General features: G+C 42.9%; 1 protein-coding gene across 1 annotated transcript in view; it reads right to left on the reverse strand.

The window, feature by feature from the left end:
* LOC124622260 (centrosomal protein of 135 kDa) overlaps nt 1-19,012 on the reverse strand; it is a 362,362-nt gene that overhangs the window by 321,760 nt on the left and 21,590 nt on the right. The gene's annotated exons all lie outside the window — the stretch shown is intronic.

A 19,012-nucleotide genomic window follows, 5' to 3' on the forward strand; every position in this document is an offset into this window, starting at 1 on the left:
CTGACAGAATACACAGCAACCTTGAGAAGTTTGGGATTGGTCATCTGTGAAGTGTAGCTCTTGGAGGGCAACACAGATCACAGAACAAGAGGAAATTAGCTGTTGTACTTCTGGCAGGTGACAGTAAAATCCATTGCAGTTCTATTGCATCATCAAATAGTGTGCGCCCTGGTTATGCGTGAAGTGGCCAGGAGGACAGGTCACAGCCAAGGACCACCGTCTGTCACTGGTGGGAGTGGAACAACAGCAATGAAAATGGATTCTGAATCCAATGGTGGGGGGTATCTGGCACATCTAGTGTCACCAGACTAACCATGTCACTTCTTATTTTTCACAACTTTTGGTGGTTAAGATTCTTGTGAAGATTTATCCATTACAGGTGTAGCAATGGAGGGAGAGTAGGAAGCCCTGGGCCTGCAGACCATGGTTCCTTCAGCCACTGGCTGGTGACAGATCTCTGATCTCTGGATTTCTGGAGATAGGGTTGCCTCTCACAGGGAGAGGCAGGAGAAGACAGCTGCTTCTCTGGCCAGCCACGAGGAGTGTCTTCCAAAGATGGTGCTGCAGGAACTATACGAGGAGAGGGCCTATCACCTCTTGGTCGAGTTTTTTTTTTTTGGAGTGACTATTGGAGAACGACACAGGTTCTGCTAATGACCTGGCCACGGTAGTGGCAAAGACCAATAACAGCGAGGCTCGATACAAAGAATCACACTTTTTCCAAGCTTCAAAATATGAGACTTCATGGTTTTTGCATTCCCTGAGTATCTTAGCACACTTTTGGGATCAGGGAGGGTAACTCTACATCCTGTCTCGATACAGTCAGGACACAGAGCACATAGTACATTTTTGTGATATAATTGGCCACAGTCTCCACAAATCGGGTCATTATGTACACCAGAAGTGCTGGCATTTAAAACACCATGCTACAGGTGTCAAATACGGTCTCACATCACAGCGCAACATGATCTTGGCCTTTTCTGGGAGTAAATCTCACACAAATGTGAGGATGAATGTGCTGATATCTACCTTGTTGTCTGGTGGTTATAGGTGTACATGATGTACAAAGGGAATCTCTCACTTCTCCAAAAGTTTGTGTAGTTCTTTGTCTTTCTTCAGCACTAGATCCTGAAGAAAAATTAATGGGGAGGCTGCTATGGGATGTGTTGGCAACAGGCACATCACCAAGTTGTTTATAAAAGAATAAGGTCCAGGAATGGGTAGAATTTTCTGTCTTTATCAAGATGGAACCTCTTCACAGTTTGTTAAAGGAAGAGTATATTTTCAATATTCTCCACAAAAACTTTCATTTAGTAGAAAGGATTCCCCATCTCAATGGGTTGTTGTTGTTGTTGTTGTTGTGGTCTTCAGTCCTGAGACTGGTTTGATGCAGCTCTCCATGCTACTCTATCCTGTGCAAGCTTCTTCATCTCCCAGTACCTACTGCAACCTACATCCTTCTGAATCTGCTTAGTGTATTCATCTCTTGGTCTCCCTCTACGATTTTTACCCTCCACGCTGCCCTCCAATGCTAAATTTGTGATCCCTTGATGCCTCAAAACATGTCCTACCAACCGGTCACTTCTTCTAGTCAAGTTGTGCCACAAACTTCTCTTCTCCCCAATCCTATTCAATACCTCCTCATTAGTTACATGATCTACCCACCTTATCTTCAGCATTCTTCTGTAGCACCACATTTCGAAAGCTTCTATTCTCTTCATCTCAATGGGTACAAACCACAAACTATGGGGAACAACTGTGTGAAAGTCACTTCGTTTTGTATTCCTCTCATGGAGTAACCGAGGAGGTAAAGTTCCTAGTGCTATAATGATAATCTGTCAGAGACTGCCGGAGTCTCATAGACACCACCTGATAACTTTGGTCACTTCACGATGCAAATATCTGTCATGCAGCTGCCTACTCTGAACGAGGGTTCTCCCAAAGGGAAGCACCAAGAAAAAGTAAAGCCCACTTGGCACAGTGGTCAGTACCCAGAGTCGCAGCGCTCCCAAATGAACATGAATCTACTCCTTTGCACGTTCAGGAAGTTCACAATTCTAGCATCACTGAGAGCCATTTTAGTTAAATAATAAAATTTAGAAAATGCTGCGGAAGTGGAAATTGTTCCCCTCTCAGATCAGAAGAGAATGTGGAAATGTCAACAGGCAAAAGTTAATCAAATTGTCTACATCTATATATAAAACAAAGCTGCCGTGACTTACCAAACGGGAAGGTGTTGGTAGATAAACACAATAAAAAACACACAATCACACACACAAATTTCAAGCTTTCGCAACCCAAGGTTGCTTCATAAGGAAAGAGGGAAGGAGAGGGAAAGACGAAAGGATGAGGGTTTTAAGCGAGAGGGTAAGGAGTCATTCCAATCCCGGGAATGGAAAGACTTACCTTTGAGGGAAAAAAGGACAGGTATACACTCGCACCACACACATATCCATCTGCACACATACAGACACAGGCAGACACATATAAATGCAGAGGTTGGGCAGAGATGTCAGTCGAAGTGGAAGTACAGGGGCAAAGATGTTGTTGAATGACAGGTGATGTACGAGGTGTAGCAACTTGAAATTAGGTGATGTTGAGGCCTGGTGGGTAACGGGAAGAGAGGATATATTGAAGGACAAGTTCCCATCTCCGGAGTTTTGATAGGTTGGTGTCAGTGGGAAGTATCCAGATAACCTGGACGGTGTAACACTGTGCCAAGATGTGCTGGCCGTGCACCAAGGCATGTTTAGCCACAGGGTGATCCTCATTACCAACAAACACTGTCTGCCTGTGTCCGTTCATGCGAATGGACAGTTTGTTGCTGGTCATTCCCACATAGAAGGCTTCACAGTGTAGGCATGTCAGTTGGTAAATCGTGGGTGCTTTCACACGTGGCTCTGCCTTTGATCGTGTACACCTTCTGGGTTACAGGACTGGAGTAGGTGGTGGTGGGAGGGTGCATGGGACAGGTTTTACACCGGGGATGGTTACAAGGGTAGGAGCCAGAGGGTAGGGAAGGTGGTTTGGGGATTTCATAGGGATGAACCAAGAGGTTACGAAGGTTAGGTGGACGCCAGAAAGACACTCTTGGTGGAGTGGGGAGGATTTCATGAAGGATGGATCCCATTTCAGGGCAGGATTTGAGGAAGTCGTATCCCTGCTGGAGAGCCACATTCAGAGTCTGATCCAGTCCCAGATAGTATCCTGTCACAAGTGGGGCACTTTTGTGGTTTTTCTGTTTGGAGGTTCTGGGTTTGAGGGGGTGAGGAAGTGGCTCTGGTTATTTGCTTCTGTACCAGGTCGGGAGGGTAGTTGCGGGATGCGAAAGCTGTTTTCAGATTGTTGGTGTAATGGTTCAGGGATTCCGGACTGGAGCAGATTCGTTTGCCATGAAGACCTAAACTGTAGGGAAGGGACCGTTTGATATGAAATGGGTGGCACCTGTCATAATGGAGGTACTGTTGCTTGTTGGTGGGTTTGATGTGGACGGATGTGTGATGCTGGCCATTGGAGAGATGGAGGTCAATGTCGAGGAAAGTGGCATGGGATTTGGAGTAGGGCCAGCTGAATCTGATAGAACCAAAGGAGTTGAGGTTGGAGAGAAAATTCTTGAGTTCTTCTTCACTGTGAGTCCAGATCATGAAGATGTCATCAATAAATCTGTACCAAACTTTGGGTTGGGAGGCTTGGGTAACCAAGAAGGCTTCCTCTAAGCGACCCATAAATAGGTTGGCATACGAGGGGGCCATCCTGGTACCCATGGCTGTTCCCTTTAATTGTTGGTAGGTCTGGCCTTCAAAAGTGAAGAAGTTGTGGGTTAGGATGAAGCTGGCTAAGGTAATGAGGAAAGAGGTTTTAGGTAGGGTGGCAGGTGATCGGCGTGAAAGGAAGTGCTCCATCGCAGCGAGGCCCTGGACGTGCGGTATATTTGTGTGTAGGGAAGTGGCATCAATGATTACAAGGATGGTTTCCGGGGGTAACAGATTGGGTAAGGATTCCAAGCGTTCGAGAAAGTGGTTGGTGTCTTTGATGAAGGATGGGAGACTACATGTAATGGGTTGAAGGTGTTGATCTACATATGCAGAGATACATTGGGCTTGGTAACCAGCTACAATGGAGCGGCCGGGATGTTTGGGTTTGTGAATTTTAGGAAGTAGGTAGAAGGTGGGGGTGTGGGGTGTCGGTGGGGTCAGGAGGTTGATGGGGTCAGGTGAAAGGTTTCATAGGGGGCCTAAGGTTCTGAGGATTCCTTGAAGCTCCACCTGGACATCAGAAATGGGATTGCCTTGGCAAACTTTGTACGTAGTGTTGTCTGAAAGCTGATGCAGTGCCTCAGCCACATACTCCATTACACCAATAACCTGAAAACAGCTTTCGCATCCCGCAACTACCCTCCTGACCTGGTACAGAAGCAAATAACCAGAGCCACTTCCTCATCCCCTCAAACCCAGAACCTCCAAACAGAAAAACCCCAAAAGTGCCCCACTTGTGACAGGATACTTTCCGGGACTGGACCAGACTGAATGTGGCTCTCCAGCATGGATACGACTTCCTCAAATCATGCCCTGAAATGAGATCCATCCTTCATGAAATCCTCCCCACTCCACCAAGAGTGTCTTTCTGGCATCCACCTAACCTTCGTAACCTCTTGGTTCATCCCTATGAAATCCCCTAACCACCTTCCCTACCCTCTGGCTCCTACCCTTGTAACCGTCCCCGGTGTAAAACCTGTCCCATGCACCCTCCCACCACCACCTACTCCAGTCCTGTAACCCGAAAGGTGTACACGATCAAAGGAAGAGCCATGTGTGAAAGGACCCACGTGATTTACCAACTGACATGCCTACACTGTGAAGCCTTCTATGTGGGAATGAACAGCAACAAACTGTCCATTCGCATGAACAGACACAGGCAGACAGTGTTTGTTGGTAATGAGGATCACCCTGTGGCTAAACATGCCTTGGTGCACGGCCAGCACATCTTGGCACGGTGTTACACCGTCTGGGTTATCTGGATACTTCCCACTGACACCAACCTATCAGAACTCCGGAGATGGGAACTTGTCCTTCAATATATCCTCTCTTCCCGTTACCCACCAGGCCTCAACCTCCACTAATTTCAAGTTGCTGCCCCTCGTACATCACCTGTCATTCAACAACATCTTTGCCCCTGTACTTCCACTTCGACTGACATCTCTGCCCAACCTCTGCATTTATATGTGTCTGCCTGTGTCTGTATGTGTGCGGATGGATATGTGTGTGGTGCGAGTGTATACCTGTCCTTTTTTCCCTCAAAGGTAAGTCTTTCCATTCCCGGGATTGGAATGACTCCTTACCCTCTCGCTTAAAACCCTCATCCTTTCATCTTTCCCTCTCCTTCCCTCTTTCCTGATGAAGCAACATTGGGTTGCAAAAGCTTGAAATTTGTGTGTGTGTGTTTGTGTGTATTTTATTGTGTCTATCTACCAGCGCTTTCCCATTTGGTAAGTCACAGCAGCTTTATATATATCTTCCACAGTTGTGCCTTAGCAACAGATCTTCCTTAGAACCTGAGAAAATTCTGGTCCTACATAAAACCACTTTTATCCAGCTACTCTATCAGTCTGGTATGGCAGTAAATGACAACAAAACAAAAGCTAAAGTCTTAAACTTTGCGTTTCAAAAAAATCTTTCACTAAGGAGGATTTGACCATCACACAGATTCCTGTATGGACGATGCAGAAATAGTCATCCCTGAAGTCAAAAAGCAAGTGAAAGAACTGAAAACAAATAAGTTGCTAGGACCAGATGGAATCCCTAATCACTTTTACAAAGAGTACTCTACTTGTCCTTTAATTAGTCTACAGTTAGTGTGAATCTCTCATCCAGTGCAAAGCCCATGTGACTAGAAAAAAAGTGCAGGTGACACCTGTATATAAAAAGCATAAAAGAATGGACCCGTAAAATTATACACCCATATCATGACTGTCGCTATGTTGCAGAATTGTCAGTTATATTCTAAGTTTGATTATAATAAATTTCTTTGAGGCACGAAAGCTTATGACCACAAATATGTACGGATATAGAAATCATCACTTGTTTGAAACTCAGATTGCCAATTTCTCACACAGCATCCTGCATACCATGGATGAATGGCTAAGGGCAGATTCCATACCAGAGGAAAAATGCTCTTATTGGAGCACAAAAAAGGTGAAAGAATCTGACTGAAAAGTGTCTCATTCTATCTTCCACAGCAGCTTTAAAAATTTTCCCAAAAATTTTGATATGCTAACACATTTGGGCTCTTTTTAACATGCAACTCACCTCTCACTTACACAAGCTCCCCTAACTAGCTCGCTCACACCTAGTAGTCCATTGCCGTAAGTTGCTCATACCTGTCAACTCCCACTTGTTCATTCTTACTCATTCATTCAGCCCAACTCATTGCCATTATCTTTTTGTGTCTCACTAACTGCCAATGTCCCCTGTCTCACAGCCATAGTCTCCTTCGTTCTATGCTACAAATACTGTTTCCTCTCACTGTCACTGTCTCCTCCTTGTTTTCTCTTACTGCTGCTATCATTGCTTCCCACTGCTGCCGTCTCTTCTCACTCTCACTATCATTCTCTTCCTCATTATCATTGTCGTAGCCTGTCTCTCTCTACTATTGTCTCGCCCACATCCACTTTCTCCTTCTACTTATCCTTCTCCTGCTGGCAGTGTCTCTTTCACTCTTTTCCTAACATTTTTTTTGTCTCTGTCAACTACATTTCACCATCACTGTGTCCCACTCTTTCTCTCCCACTGCCATTGTCTCTTGCACTATTTCTACACCACAACCACTGTCTCCTATCTTACAGTATTTATTACTTTTCCATCTCTTTCCCACTGCTATGTTGTCTCCTCTCCCAGCACATAAAAGTGTGAATATATTCACATGCTAAAATTTTGGACAATTTGTAAACATGCTGAGGAAGGTAGAGTGAGGCAGCTGGCTTTTCAGTAACAGTCTTTTAATAAACAGTAACTTATTTGCCATTTTTGTGCTCTGACAGGACCATTTTTCCACTAGTTCCTTTCTTTTCCCTGCTACAGCACTGGCTCATCACTCACATGAAAAGAACTTTATGGATCAGTAAAATTTTGATGGTTTACTTTTGTGAAACTGAAATAACACAAAACTAATTTGTGCCTGTACTTCAGTACTACAATAGGGTGTTCCCAGAACCCTTCTGATGTAATGGAGACACTTTACACCATATTTATCCATGCATAGGTACTTTATAAAGTAGTTTTTGCCTCACACTAGATTTTACATGTGTATTTTGCATGTACACGTATGGTAAATTTGAACCCCTCTATCTTGGAAACGGATGAGGAAATCACGAAAATTTTCAGGGTTGCTCAAGATCAGGATCTTAGGAATATGTCATGAAAAGTACACCTATTGCTGTGCATAGCCATATTGGTACACAAAAACCATGTTTTTGGGTTGTTTCTTGGTAAAACATACAATTTTTTTGAAAATTGGAAGATGGCACTTCTAAATAAATGCCTAGAAAATATACTGTTGAAATTTGAGCAATTTGCTGTGGTTAACTATCTGCACATCCCCTGCTGATGGAACAAATTGGTGAAAAACACATAACGAATGTTGTTCTCTGTAATACTTGGCTTGAGAGAATGTGCAAAGCCTAAAACTAATCAAAGTAAATAAATAGCAGCTGTTGTTGTTGTTGTTGTTGTTGTTGTTGTTGTTGTTGTGGTCTTCAGTCCTGAGACTGGTTTGATGCAGCTCTCCATGCTACTCTATCCTGTGCAAGCTTTTTCATCTCCCAGTACCTACTGCAACCTACATCCTTCTGAATCTGCTTAGTGTATTCATCTCTTGGTCTCCCTCTACGATTTTTACCCTCCACGCTGCCCTCCAATACTAAATTGGTGATCCCTTGATGCCTCAGAACATGTCCTACCAACCGATCCCTTCTTCTGGTCAAGTTGTGCCACAAACTTCTCTTCTCCCCAATCCTATTCAATACTTCCTCATTAGTTACGTGATCTACCCATCTAATCTTCAGCATTCTTCTGTAGCACCACATTTCGAAAGCTTCTATTCTCTTCTTGTCCAAACTATTTATCGTCCATGTTTCACTTCCATACATGGCTACACTCCATACGAATACTTTCAGAAATGACTTCCTGACACTTAAATCAATACTGGATGTTAACAAATTTCTCTTCTTCAGAAACGCTTTCCTTGCCATTGCCAGCCTACATTTTATATCCTCTCTACTTCGACCATCATCAGTTATTTTGCTCCCCAAATAGCAAAACTCCTTTACTACTTTAAGTGCCTCATTTCCTAATCTAATTCCCTCAGCATCACCCGACTTAATTAGACTACATTCCATTATCCTTGTTTTGCTTTTGTTGATGTTCATCTTATATCCTCCTTTCAAGACACTGTCCATTCCATTCAACTGCTCTTCCAAGTCCTTTGCTGTCTCTGACAGAATTACAATGTCATCGGCGAACCTCAAAGTTTTTATTTCTTCTCCATGGATTTTAATACCTACTCCGAATTTTTCTTTTGTTTCCTTTACTGCTTGCTCAATATACAGATTGAACAACATCGGGGAGAGGCTACAACCCTGTCTTACTCCCTTCCCAACCACTGCTTCCCTTTCATGTCCCTCGACTCTTATAACTGCCATCTGGTTTCTGTACAAATTGTAAATAGCCTTTCGCTCCCTGTATTTTACCCCTGCCACCTTTAGAATTTGAAAGAGAGTATTCCAGTCAACATTGTCAAAAGCTTTCTCTAAGTCTACAAATGCTAGAAATGTAGGTTTGCCTTTCCTTAATCTTTCTTCTAAGATAAGTCATAAGGTCAGTATTGCCTCCCGTGTTCCAGTGTTTCTACGGAATCCAAACTGATCTTCCCCGAGGTTGGCCTCTACCAGTTTTTCCATTCGTCTGTAAAGAATTCGTGTTAGTATTTTGCAGCTGTGACTTATTAAGCTGATAGTTCGATAATTTTCACATCTGTCAACACCTGCTTTCTTTGGGATTGGAATTATTATATTCTTCTTGAAGTCTGAGGGTATTTCGCCTGTTTCATACATCTTGCTCACCAGACGGTAGAGTTTTGTCAGGACTGCCTCTCCCACGGCCGTCAGTAGTTCCAATGGAATATTGTCTACTCCGGGGGCCTTGTTTCGACTCAGGTCTTTCAGTGCTCTGTCAAACTCTTCACGCAGTGTCATATCTCCCATTTCCTCTTCATCTACATCCTCTTCCATTTCCATAATATTGTCCTCAAGTACATCGCCCTTGTATAGACCCTCTATATACACCTTCCACCTTCCTGCTTTCCCTTCTTTGCTTAGAACTGGGTTTCCATCTGAGCTCTTGATATTCATACAAGTCGTTCTCTTATCTCCAAAGGTCTCTTTAATTTTCCTGTAGGCGGTATCTATCTTACCCCTAGTGAGATAGGCCTCTACATCCTTACATTTGTCCCCTAGCCATCCCTGCTTAGCCATTTTGCACTTCCTGTGGATCTCATTTTTGAGACGTTTGTATTCCTTTTTGCCTGTTTCACTTACTGCATTTTTATATTTCCTCCTTTCATCAATTAAATTCAATATTTCTTCTGTTACCCAAGTATTTCTACTAGCCCTCGTCTTTTTACCTACTTGATCCTCTGCTGCCTTCACTACTTCATCCCTCAAAACTACCCATTCTTCTTCTACTGTATTTATTTCCCCCATTCCTGTCAATTGCTCCCTTATGCTCTCCCTGAATCTCTGTACAACCTCCGGTTCTTTTAGTTTATCCAGGTCCCATCTCCTTCAATTCCCACCTTTTTGCAGCTTCTTCAGTTTTAATCTACAGGTCATAACCAATAGATTGTGGTCAGAGTCCACATCTGCCCCTGGAAATGTCTTACAATTTAAAACCTGGTTCCTAAATCTCTGTCTTACCATTATATAATCTATCTGATACCTTTTAGTATCTCCAGGGTTCTTCCATGTATACAACCTTCTTTCATGATTCTTAAACCAAGTGTTAGTTATGATTATGTTGTGCTCTGTGTAAAATTCTACCAGGCGGCTTCCTCTTTCATTTCTGTCCCCCAATCCATATTCACCTACTATGTTTCCTTCTCTCCCTTTTCCTACGCTCGAATTCCAGTCACCCATGACTATTAAATTTTCGTCTCCCTTCACAATCTGAATAATTTCTTTTATTTCATCATACATTTCTTCAATTTCTTCATCATCTGCAGAGCTAGTTGGCATATAAACTTGTACTACTGTAGTAGGTGTGGGCTTCGTATCTATCTTGGCCACAATAATGCGTTCACTATGCTGTTTGTAGTAGCTTACCCGCATTCCTATTTTCCTATTCATTATTAAACCTACTCCTGCATTACCCCTATTTGATTTTGTGTTTATAACCCTGTAGTCACCTGACCAGAAGTCTTGCTCCTCCTGCCACCGAACTTCACTAATTCCCACTATATCTAACTTCAACCTATCCATTTCCCTTTTTAAATTTTCTAACCTACCTGCCCGATTAAGGGATCTGACATTCCACGCTCCGATCCGTAGAACGCCGGTTTTCTTTCTCCTGATAACGACATCCTCTTGAGTAGTCCCCGCCCGGAGATCTGAATGGGGGACTATTTTACCCCCGGAATATTTTACCCAAGAGGACGCCATCATCATGTAATCATACAGTAAAGCTGCATGCCCTCGGGAAAAATTACGGCTGTAGTTTCCCCTTGCTTTCAGCCGTTCGCAGTACCAGCACAGCAAGGCCGTTTTGGTTATTGTTACAAGGCCAGATCAGTCAATCATCCAGACTGTTGCCCTTGCAACTACTGAAAAGGCTGCTGCCCCTCTTCAGGAACCACGCGTTTGTCTGGCCTCTCAACAGATACCCCTCCGTTGTGGTTGCACCTACGGTACGGCTATCTGTATCGCTGAGGCACGCAAGCCTCCCCACCAACGGCAAGGTCCATGGTTCATGGGGGGGGGGGGGGGGGGGGGGGGGGGGGGGGGGATAGCAGCTGTGGTGTTAAAATGTGTGTCATTCAAACTTTTTTGGTTTTCTCAGGAACAATCCATGACCTAAATGGTACTTCCATGAGTCCCTTAACCCTTTGACTGCAGCTGACTGCTAGAACAGTCCTAGCACACTGTGCCCTGGGTGCAGCTGACTGCCACAGCAGTTCACTGCTACCGCACACCAGGTGCTGCTACCTACTGTAAAAGTTCTGAGACGTTTGCTCGCCTATAGTTTAGCTGTGCTTGAATAAGAAGTCTGTTTGTTTGCAGTGCTACTGGAAGACTCTTGTCACACCTTATCGTTTGCTCTAACTGCAACAAATAGCGTTTCAATAAGCAGAACGTGACTACATCTGAAGTCGATGGCAGCACTTTTGGCAGACCCTCACCGCACTTTTACAAGTAATTTGCTTTAGACACAATAGGTGACGCTACTGTGATTTCTGTCAAATTTTAGTTACGCACCTTTCTGTGAGACTCTATTCTTGGTTCAGACATCAGTCACCTATTATTTGCTTGTGTTTGCATAGTGAATTTACGTATTGTGATGGCATGTAAAAAGCTCCTCACCTCCAAAGAGATAATACGTATGTTGATGGAGAGTGACTCTGAGCAATCACTGTGCTCATCAATAGAAAGCAATTCAGATGAAGAAGATTCTCTTATGAATAGTTTACAATCCACAGACGCTGATTCTCATTCACCTTCATCTGCAATTACTAGTGCAAAGCCTATGACATCGAGAGGAAGCCCACAGCTGGGTACTTCTATTCAATGCTCATCATCTTCAAATGGAAATACACAGCAACCCACAAGGATGACAGAAAACAAATGGAGATGTGAAAACTTAAATTCAAAGAAGCGTCAGTTCGACGAATCATCAGGAATGAAAGCTTACATAAGTGTAAATGAGAGCTGCCTCTGTTTCTTTAGACTTTTTGTAAAAACAGACATTGTTGAAATGATTTGCCAGGAAACAAATAAGTATAATACGTATTGATCAGCCAGTTGCAAAACAAAGGCAAATTCTAGAGTAAACAAGTGGAGTGACATGTCAGAATTGTATATTTTCATAGCGTCTTCCTTTCTGATGGCTAGAGTGAAAAAGTTTAACTGAGTGAATATTGGTCAACAGATCCTTTGCTGGAAACACAAATTTTTTCCAAAGTAATCTCCAGAGACCGATATTTTTTGCTGTAGAATTTACTGCATTTCCATGACAAACTATGCCCCTAAATGGGGATTACTTATCAAAAATTTGGCCTATTGTAGCATATTTTTGGAAAATGTTCAAGGAAACTTCTATCCTTTTGAGGAACTCTGTATAGACTAATCTCTGATGCTGTTCAAAGGCCATCTGAAAGTAAAGCAATGTATTCCAATACAGATAAGTAGGTTTGGAATTAAAATTTTCATAATTTGCGTTTGTGAGAAATTACACACTGGATTTTATCGTTTATGTTGGCGCACTAACAGACATTGATAATCGTGGTATGGGAGTATCTGGAAATACATCAGCCACATTACTCCAACCTTACTTGGAGAAAGGACATACGCTGTTTGTTGACAACTGGTATACCAGCCCAGATCTATTTTGTTGGTTGTACGGTAGACAAATGCATGTGGTACAGTTAGGCGAGCACAGAAGGAAATGCCAGTAATGGGGGAGAAACCGAAGAAAGGAGAAATAACTTTCTGAGCTTCAGAAACAGGAAAGGTTGTATTGTAAATAAATACCCTCAATTCTTCCAAAGCCAGTCCAAAGGCCAGAACAAAATACAAAGCTGAAAGACAGCGAGCGAGTTGAAAGCACTGCGCATGGCTAGCGCGCAAGGAGCATTCAGCACCCAACACACGGCGAGCAGCACGACATTGCAGCATGAGGCGCGACTGCCAGTGTTGCGCATAGCAGTCAAAGGGTTAAGGCACACCATAGACCACATCTAGTGAAAAGAACTAACCAATTTATTCCATTTTCCTAAGTTGGAGGAAATGTGTAATACTACAACTTTTACCATGGACTGTGGAATAGTTACAGTAAGACAGTCCTTCTGTTGGGTATACAAATGGTTGCTACCCCAAGGGCCTATCCAAAATACTTGACCCTACCTTTCAAACAATGGGAAATTCACCTTTCAAACAATGGAAAATTCAGGGTGGAATAATGACAATATTATGAAATGATAGATTGCTACTCACAATATGGCGGAGAAATTGAGTTGCACACGGGCACAACAGAAAGACTACTAAACATGTAAGCTTTTGGCCAAAAGGCTGTCTTCTGATATAAAAAACATACATAGATGCAATCAGGCAAATGCAGTTCACACACGACCACTGTCTCTCGCTCCAGAGGCCAGTCTGCGAGCAACTGTGCATGATGGATGAACAATCTGTGTGGTGGGGGTAAGGAGGAGGTTACCTTTCTGTTGCCAACAGAATCTAAGATAAGTGTCCCCAAAAAATCCCATTTTTATGCATGGCATTTTGAAACACAGTGGTAGTTCATGTTGTCGCGTGGGTATCAATTCCTACATTTCCAGAAAGCACTTGTGGTGCCCAACTGCAGACTGTTAATGAAGGTATGGGATGTTCTCAGATACATGAACGGATTGAAGACTTCTCTGCCCTTGATGGAGTGTGTGTCGCCAAGGGTGTCATCAGGAGTGCCTCAGGCAAGCATAACAGAACCACTATTATTTTCTATATATGTAAATGATCTGATGGATAGGGTGAGAGGCAATCTGCAACTGTTTGCTAATGATGCTGTAGTATAGGGAAAGTATCATCATTGAGTGACAGGATTTTGATTTGGTGTGAAGAATGGCAGATTGCTCTAAATGTACAAAAATATAAGTTAATACATATGAGTAGGAAAAGTAATCGCATAATATTCAAGTACAGTATTAGTGGTGCGTTGTTTGACAAAGTCACAATGCTTAAATAATCTAGGCATAATGCTGCACAAAGTGATAGGAAGTGGGACGAGCATGTAAGGATTGTAGTAGGAAAGGTGAATGGCCAACTTCTGTTTATTAGGAGAAATTTAACAACGTGCGATTCATCTGTATAGGCGACTTGTATGGCCTGGTCCTGACTAATGCTCAAGTGTTTGGGATCTCCACCAAGTCAGCTTACAGGAAGTTGTCAAAGAAATTCAGAAGCTTGCTGCTAGATTTTTTACTGGTAAGTTCGATCAAGAAGTGAGCATTAAATAGATGCTTCGTGAACTCAAAAGGTAATCTGTGGAGAGAAGACAATGTTTCCTATTGAGAAAGTTTAATGAACAGGCATTTGCAGCTGACTGCAGTATGATTCTACTGCCACCAACATATATTTTGCGTAAGGACTGCAAAGACAAGATAAGAGAAATCAGGACTCTTAAGGAGACATACAGACATTCTTTACTCCCTCACTCCATCTGTTACTGGAATAGTAGTGGTACATAGTATCTTCCACCATACACCATACAGTGGCTGTGGATTATGTATGTAGATGTAGCTGCCTGAACAGTGAGGATGATAACCTAAGATTATCGTTGTCACAGGCTCCACCAACTGCCACAAGACAATCTCATGGGCAGAAACATTGACATCACAAGGTTAATACACTGCTGGTATTTAAAACTGAAACACAAGAAAGGTATCCTTCAGATAACATAAAAGCAGTGAAATGCTCTAAACGTGATAAGTAAAACACAAGTAAAACAAGAGAAAAGCTGCAATAACTACCCAGGGAACTGTAACGGGTTGATCACTTACAAAAAATATGGATGAGCCAGCCACCCTCAGAACACATTAAAAATGTCTCCCTAAAATTTTAGGGAACAAGCCAGACATAACACAAAAACTTTAAAAGTCATACCACTTTTTTGCAACTGTCAGTTAAAATTAAGGCAAATCTGTCAGTAAATGAGCTGCTGCATTCTGGTCTTAATATAAAACACAGATGACTAAGATGTGGCACACTGTGATACATAAGCCAAAAGCACCACACATTAGAGGGTCCTTTTGCTGGAGCAAGAATCCATGTGTTATACAGATGTGTCCAATGCAAAGACGAGTAAGAAGGACCACCTCATGCTTGCACTGCTGGAATAAGGTACCCCATGGCCGAGTTTTAGACTTTACAAGATGCAGTTTGTTGTCTGTCACTTCAAGCCACTCTCCATCTATGCATGACACTGCACCTCAACAGTGAGGTCACAACATGTAGGGGGATAGCACACTGAATTATCAGATCAGGGACTGATGACCATAGATGTTAAGTCCCATAGTGCTCAGAGCCATTTGAAATTATCAGATCATCTTAACACATCTTCTTGGCTGCTACATCCGAAAGTTTGTTTCCCTTAATACCCATGTGCCCTGGCACCCACCAGAAAGACACCTCCTTTCCCTGTCACTGCAGATGGAAATGGTTGTCCTGGATGTACTGGACTACTTTACCCACTGAGTACAAGTGTTGTAGAGGGTTAAGGGTACCCAGAGTCTTAACACAAAAAGCATATATAGCAGTCAGAACAAATCTCATCTCTTGCAGTGTCCTCAAAATTACATACAACTCTGTATCAAACACAGTGAATTCTTAAGGCAGTCAGATCCTGAGGTCACACTCAAGGAAAACAACAGGAAAACCAATGGAGTACCCCTGTTTACACCTATCCATGAAAACAGCTATAGAATGTGGTGCTCATTTAAAATGTCATAAAATACTGTATGAAAAACAGATGCAAGAGTACAGCCTCTCCTGTATGACACTAAATCTAAATTTATTTTGGAACTTTACAGTAACCAGTGCAGCAGTCAGTTCCAACACTGGATTTGTGTGTGGCTCCACACAAAGTGATTCCATCACATGCTACACACAAACCCCAAATAGCCTCAATGCTAGAAGACAATTGGAGAAAAGGTGTTCCATAGCTGGACAAGCAACAGTACGGTATGCTAGTGAATTAGGAGCAGTAAGGATCTTTTCTGCCTGACACACTGGATGGTGAGTGGTGGTTCCCTGACCTCAGCACAGAGACTGAGTATGGGGCTCTGGCTAGCCTGATCCCCTCATGGTGGATAGCATCAGTGATCTTTAGGTAAAAAGATCTCACTGATCCATGCACTGCTCACCTATACTCTAGCCATGATCATATGGAGACCTTATAACCGCAGAAGTTGCACCCTGTCCACTCATCAAGATCTGTGGCTAAGGCACTTTAAGATGTTCAGTGCTTTTTGGATCCCGGCCTTCTGGTCCTCCTCGTGTGGTTAACAAAGATAGATTGGAATAAAAAACATGATATAGAAATCTCACCAAGTGTTTAAAATGTAGAATGGTGTTCCTCATATGCAACTCAGGTAAACTAAAAATACAATGAGAATGATTAAAATTAACACATGCACACTCATCTGCAGGAAAGTTAACCTGTCTTTGCAGCCAACTCCTCCAAATGGTTCACTGCAAGTTGTAATTAGTGATTCACTGTTGCAGTGCTGGTGGCACAGCAGAAAATTGCAAAATCATCCGCAAACAAGTAGCATTGCACAGGATTCCTTACCGTAGACTCAATACTGTTTTCAGCTATGACTAACAGGATAACACTTTAAAGCACCTCGCTGGGGGACACCTTTCTCCAGTTTAATCCTAGTCATGATCTAAGAAACTGTGTAGAAAAAAAGGGCAGAATGAATATCGGGAGGTGGTCATGAAAGTCCTGTTGGTGGAGTTGTCATAAAATATTGTGCCACCAAGTAGTGACATAAACCTTACTGATATCAAAAATGTCAATTTACAAATGTGTTTACGTAGAAAAGCCTGCTGGGCATTCACCTGTAGGACAGTCAGGTTGTTGACAGTGGGTCGATATCTCCCGAATCCACAAAGAGCGTGGCTAAGGAGTTGCCTGGTCTCAAATATCCAGACCAGATGACGGTTGACCATTCACTCAAAGGTGTTTCCTACACAGCTCCTTAAAGTGACACTGGTATCTAATGGGACATGTTTGGTCCTTTCTTAGTTTGAAAAGAGTTATTAAAATTGCCTCCCTCTATGAGCCGGGAAATTGTCCTGTGCACCATACTGAATCTAAACATTTTATGATGATTTCCTTTGACAACATTTGCAAGTATGCTGACCATCCTTTTCGATTATATTTTGCCCATTTGTGACACCTTCTTGAGCTTACTCATCTTTCAGTTCCTCTCTGGGAATATCTACGATATCTCGGCACTACACATCTTTGGTGCAGTTCAAAGTGTTGTGGAGCTCCATTTCAATTGCATATTTCCCAAAGCTTTTAGCTTTCTGGAGGTTCAATGCTTGTTGGGAACTAAAAGTTTTGACTAATATAGTCTCATTTCTCAATCACTTTTAATGCCAGCAATGTCTTATAACCCATTTTGAACACAAAAAGTTGAAATTTTCCCAAGCTTTCCCTTCAACTATTAAAAACATATTCTGCCTAGCAGCTTGCATCCCATTAGTAGAAACATAAGTATCTGAATTAATTTCTGTATCAGGAGGACTGGCGACACCAGTAATAGCAGTACTCCCATTCCTCTGGGAGTCGAAAGGGATAGGTTTGATGGCTCCCTCTCAGTCCCACAAGCAGCTATGGAAATAAGGATCCACCCAGAGGGCACCCACTTGCATGGGTACGCCTTATACAGCTGGTGCAGCAGGTACCCCAGGGGTTTCACATTAATGACCTTCAATCCTCAACAGCTGTATGTGTCTCATCAACCTGAACCACACCTCAAGATTGAGGGACTTTTTTAAAGAAGTTTATACCATCCTCGTGATCTGGGCAGTTAAGACAAGATCCCTGTTACCTGTGACATAAAACATTCCACTGCTGCGACACATGGTGGTCGCTGATGCACATCCAAAGCTTACGGCTACAGAGGAATGGCTGCACTTACCAGTCCCCAGCACAGGGAATGCAGTTTTACTGAGCCTGTACCCTGTAAATGAATTCTGGGCTCCCTGAGGTGCTCGTCATTTAGAACGGCCCTATAGGCACGTGTGGCTTTGTCAAAAATACCATGGGGGCAGCAAGTATTAAAGTGCCCCCCCCCCTCCCCAATTGCTCAGAATTGTCCTCATGAATCAATCAATTCCATATTTGTATTGCAGCTGTGGGATCCGGACCATCATAAGCAGCAATATTGATGAATGGTAAACCGCATTCTCAATAGGGCACAATCTTGCTGCTGTCAAATAAGGCTGCAATCTTGCTGCTGTCAAATACAGACACACATGCTGGTAGGTATTTCTCTTTCTTACACAAGGCATAATGTGATCTTTTCACAAACAATCGACATTCAAATGGGATAGCTGAATGAGAAAGTACCGTGTAATCCCCCTTACATACAGAATTTAGACAGTGAAACTTCCTGGTAAATTAAAACTGTGTGCCGGACCGAGACTCAAACTCGGGACCTTTGCCTTTCGCGGGCAAGTGCTCTACCATCTGAGCTACCCAAGCATGACTCATGACCCAGCCTCAATTCTGCCATTACCTTGTCTCCTACCTTCCAAATTTCACAGAAACTCTTCTGCATACCTTGGAGAACTAGCACTCCTGGAAGAAAGGCTACTGCAGAGCTTCTGTGCAGTTTGTAAGGTAGGAGATGAGGTACTGGCAGAATTGAAGCTGTGAGGATGGGTCGTGAGTTGTGCTTGGGTAGCTCAGTTGGTAGAGCACTTGCCTGCGAAAGGTAAAGTTCCCGAGATCGAGTCTCTGTCCGGCACACAGTTTTAATCTGTCAGGAAGTTTCATATCAGCGCACACTCTGCTGCAGAGTGAAAATCTCATTCTGGAATGCAGACAGTGTTTCTCCTGCCTACTTTGTACGGTTCTATCTTCATACCTTTCTTCATATCTTCTATGTAGTACACTTCATGCCAATTTGATGTTTGTCAAATGCTGGTTCACAGTGTTGCAATTTTAGTGGCCAGCAG

The sequence above is a fragment of the Schistocerca americana genome, chromosome 7, assembly GCF_021461395.2.
Source record: "Schistocerca americana isolate TAMUIC-IGC-003095 chromosome 7, iqSchAmer2.1, whole genome shotgun sequence".
Lineage (NCBI taxonomy): Eukaryota > Metazoa > Arthropoda > Insecta > Orthoptera > Acrididae > Schistocerca > Schistocerca americana.